The sequence below is a fragment of the Narcine bancroftii genome, chromosome 1 (genome assembly GCF_036971445.1).
Source record: "Narcine bancroftii isolate sNarBan1 chromosome 1, sNarBan1.hap1, whole genome shotgun sequence".
NCBI lineage: Eukaryota > Metazoa > Chordata > Chondrichthyes > Torpediniformes > Narcinidae > Narcine > Narcine bancroftii.
Window position 1 is genome coordinate 47,248,787 of NC_091469.1, and position 5,062 is coordinate 47,253,848.

The window sequence follows — 5,062 nt, forward strand, 5'->3', positions numbered from 1 at the left end:
CCATGAACATCAAGTGTCTGAGCCTTCCTGACTAACATCCCATATGGAACCTTGTCAAAGTCCATTAAGGCAACATCCACTGCCTTTCCTTCAAAAAACATTCCTGGTAACCTTCTCGAAAAACTCTGTAAGATTTATTAAACCTGACCACCACTCACAAAGCCATTCACATCCCACGCTGTGCCACAGGCTGATAGCCAAGGATTTACAGGGAATAAAGCTCGACCCTAGCATATCCATGACTCACTTTATTGATGACGTCCTGTTCCAGAGGTTGTGGCTCAAGTCCTGGACATAGCAGTCACTTCCTTCTGGGTATCTGGGTGGATCATCAACCCTGATAAGATAAAGGGTCCCAGGCAAACTGTCCTGTTCCTGGGACACAGTGACAGGCCAGAGTGAGATCCCTATCAAAATAAAATCGTTCCACCTCCAGGGGAGAGACACAGCAATTTGTAGGACTGCTGGAGTATTGGTGCCAGCATATCCCACGTCTAACCATGGTCTTACGGTCCTTGTACAGACTCTCACAAAAAAAGGCTGTGTTTCAGTAGGGCCCCAAACAGCAGGGTGGAACATGCTCTCCCACTGGCACCCAGACAGGGCAGGGGTGCCATTCACACCAAGTAGTTGACTGTAGCCTGTGGCAGATGTTGGGAGGCTGCCAGTTCCCGCTCAGTTCTGGACCAGGACTCTTCCTGAAGTGGTGACCTCATATACTCCCTTTGAATGGCAGCTGCTAGCATGCTACTGTATGCTCCTCACTGACAAGCACCAAACCATCACTGACCCCAAGATCCTCCCCTGGCACTTCCTCAACATGCACTGGGTCATCTGCCAATGCCACTCAGAAGGAGAGCCCTGCCCATATATTGTGGACCTGGCTGAGGCAGGACCCTAGGGGGTGCCTGAGCAGGACATGTCCCTGCCCAACAGCAATGGCTCAAGTATGAATTCCCCGCTGTCGGACCCTCTCCTGTATAAAGAGGTAAGGCTTTCTACTGCACTGTAGGAGAAGCAGCAGGCCTGGTTTACTGACAGCTCCAGCTGCTGGAAGAGAGGCAAAGAATGGTGGAAGGCTGCTGCTCCCCATCCTGCCACAGGGAAGACCCTTTCGCAGGAGGGAGTGTGGGGATCTAGCTGGCTGATCAAGTTGGTAGCCATGGTCCTCACCCTCAGAGAAACCACCGGCCTCACCCACATATACATTGACTCCTGGGCCATGGCCATTGTGGATGCTCCAGTGGCATGATGCAGTGAACTGGGATTCACTGGTAGTGTATTGTGCTGATGGCTGGCTCCGCCTCCATCTGCTCACATATAACCCTGGTTTCCTGCCTAAACCCAAAACCCTTCTGAAGACTACTGTGAAATCCTAACCATAGTTATAAGCTAATAAAAGCTTTTTTCTCCCTCCAGTTGTGAAAGATTTTATTCACGCTACAATTTTATTCTTATTCCCTAAACAATGAAAGCACTACTCAAACCAGGTATGCTGCTGAGAGACCCTCTGTCCCCCAATGCGGCTGAAGAATTCACATACTGGCTAGACTGCTTCTAGGCCTACTTGAACGCGATCAGAGATGTCTTCCACACTGATGAACTCAGGAGGTCTGCACTTGTTTCGAGGGTAGGATTGAAAGGGTATGCAGTCATCAGGGGCTTCTCTACATATGACGCTGCCATCGAGGCTTTGAAGGGTCAGTTCCTGAAGTCACAAAACAAGGTCCTAGCGAGGCACTGACTCACTCTACATCACCAATGACCAGGTAATCAATGATTACCTGCTGGATCTGTGGACACTTGCCAAGAAGTGCAGGTATGAAATGGCTATGGGCTGTGTTCATAAAGACAAACAGATCCAGGATACTTTAGTCGCAGGGGTCCACTCAAGGTGCATGAGCCAGCGACTACTTGAATGGGTAAGAAGGATGTGGCTAGCTATGTTGAACTGGCCAAATCATTGGAACAGGCCAAGCTTGAGAATGACGATCTCAAAGCCAGCGAGTTCGCTCACCCAGGTGGCTCCTTCGAAAGACCAGCTGCTCTCGCTACCCCAGCCCTAACAGCTGCTGCTTCCCATGCTAGGGAGTTCTGTGCTAGAGAGTGCTTTTTCTGCAGCAAGAGCCAGCATCCACAATCTTGTTGCCCAGCTAAAGGCTCAGTGTGTTCCAGTTGTGGCCAGAAAGGGCGTTGGGCGAAGTTTTGCTGCGTGAGGGGAAGCCCAGGGAAGTCCACAGCCTCCACCGCTCCTGGATCCGATTCCAGCCCCAAGTCATCTGCCCCAAACCCACTTGCTGTGCTACATGCCTACAGAGGGTGGCAGTGAGGAAACAGCGTGAATAGGCTCAGCAGCCATCTTGCCGTGACCCAAATTCAAATGGTGCCATCATTGTCAAAGGAGGAATGGGCAGCCATCTTGCTGCACAATGAGGTTGATCCCATCTTACCCACACAGGGCAATCTAGGACGATGGGGGCCACTCGAATAAGGAGTATGGAGTTTCCAGGGTCCTAGCCTCGATGGTCCTAGACCAGGACAGACCTCACCAGCTCAGCAACTCCATAGTGACTATGAAGATAAATGGACAATTCCACTAAATGCCTAATTGACACAGGCTCTACTGAAAGCTTCATAGACCCACGGATTGTGCAAGAGTACAACCTAATAATGTGTCCTTTCAATTATCGCATATTCCTTGCGTCTCAATCTTATTCTATGCATATTCAACAACATTGTATAGTACATCTGTTGTTTGAAGGGGGGATTTCTGTAAGATTTGCCTGTATGTACTTGATGAATTGTGTGCTCTGGTGTTGTTGGGTCTGGACTTCCTGTGTCACCTTAAAAGTGTGACCTTGGAGTATTCTGGTCCCCTCCCCCCATAACAGTTTGGAACGGAGGACCTCTAAAATCAGAACCCACATGCAGCTGCTCCACACTGACAATCGACCCCCTACCTCTCTTCTCGAATCTGTCCCCAGACTGCAAACCTATGCTACCAAGAGCAGGAGGTACAGAACAGCAGACTGAGATTTCATAAACTCTGAGACACTGCGTTTGCTGGATGAAGGTATAATTGAACCTAGCACCAACCCATGGAGAGCACAAGTGGTACTAGTAAAAGGGGAAAACAAGTTCAGGCTAGTAATTGTCTATAACCAACCTATCAATGGGAACACAGTCCTGGGCACCTACCCCTCCCTTGAATTTTGGACATGGTGAATGATATTGCGTAGTATCAGACCTGAAAGCTGCTTATCATGAGCTGCTCCAAGGACCATCCATATACGGCATTTGAGGCTAACGGTCGTCTCTATCAATTCCGGAGAGTCCCTTTCGGTATCACTAACGGGGTTTCTATCTTCCAGAGGCAGATAGACAGAATGATGAATGAGTATGAGTTGAAGGCTACTTTCCCCTACCTCGATAATGTCACCATCTCTGGCTATACCTTGGAAGACCATGACGCCAACCTGCAGAGTTTCTCCAGTGGCGAAAGCCCTGAATATCATTTATAACTTTAACAAGTGCATGTTCAGGACTAAACGTCTGGCTATCCTTGGCTACATGGTGGAGAATGGCATCATGCATCCCCTGTTAGAGCTCCCCATTCCCAGGACCACAAAGGCTTTGAGGAGATGCCTGGGGTTTTTCTTATATTACGCCCAGTGGATCCCTCAATACGCTGATAAGGTTCACCCACTCTTAAAAGCCACTAATATCCCCCTCTTGTCTGAAGCCCAAATGGCTTTTAACTACCTCTGGAATCACATTGTGAAAGCCACCATGCACGCGGTGGACAAGAATGTACCTTTCCAAATGGAAAGTGATGCTTCGGACGTAGCCCTGGCCACTATCCTCAACCAGGTGAGTAGGCCAGTTGCATTTTTTTCTCGGATATTACAAATCCACAAGCTCTGGAACCCATCTGTGGAAAAGTAGGCTCAAGCCATTGTAGAAGCCATGAGGCACTGGAGACACTACCTGGCTGGAAGGAAATTTACACTCCTTATTGACCAGCGCTCTGTTGCATTCATGTTTAATAATGTCAAGAAGGGCAAAATCAAAAATGACAAAATTTCTAGATGGAGGATCAAGCTCTTCATCTATAATTATGACATTGCCTATCAGCCAGGAGCTCTTAATGACCCTCCAGATGCCTTATCCAGAGGAAGCTGTGCCTCTGCACACACCGGCCATGTCCAGTCTCTGCATAATGAGCTCTGCCATCCAAGGGTTACCTGCATGGCTCATTTTGTCAAGGTGCCTTACTCCATGGAAGATGTCAGGGAAATGACCAGGTCTTGCCAGGACTCAGAGAGAATATAGTTCAGGAAGATTTTCAATGATGAAGAAATTGTTTTGTTAGAAATAGGTTACGAGCATCAAGGTTACCTTAAATGTTCATATTTGGTTCCAATTTAAGTAATTCATTTGAGTTAATAAATTGATTTGTTCCTTAGTACACTATAAGGATGTTGCCAGTGATGTTCATCATTAGAATTTTTTAACCATTTGCTTTAAACATGGATATCAACATCTTGCATGTTCTTCAATAATAACAAAGAAAGAACAACATTTTGAGCAGATTGAGTTCAATCTATAAAAGTATGAAGTGCTGCATTTTGAACGTGAAGATGAAGTTTGGCAGGTTTCTTTGCAGTGTGGATGAGAAGAGGGATCTTGGAATCCAAGTCCACAGATCCCTCAAGGTTGGTGTGCAAGTTGATAGTGTGTTAAGAAGGAATATTGAGTGCTAACTTTCATTAGTCAGGGGATTTAGTTCAAGAGTCATAAGGTAATGATGCATCTCTATAAAACTCTGGTTTGTCCACACAGAATTTTTGAGTTTATTTCTGGTTGCCTTATTATAGGAAGGATGTGGAAGCTTTAGAGAGGGTGCAGAGGATATTTACCAGAAAGATGCCTGCATTGCAGAACATGTCTTATGAAGAAAAATTGACAGAGCTAAGACTTTTCTCTTCAGAGTGACAGAGAACGAGCAGCAACTTAATGGAGATATATAAGATTATGAGAGGTAGACAGCCCTTTTACCCAG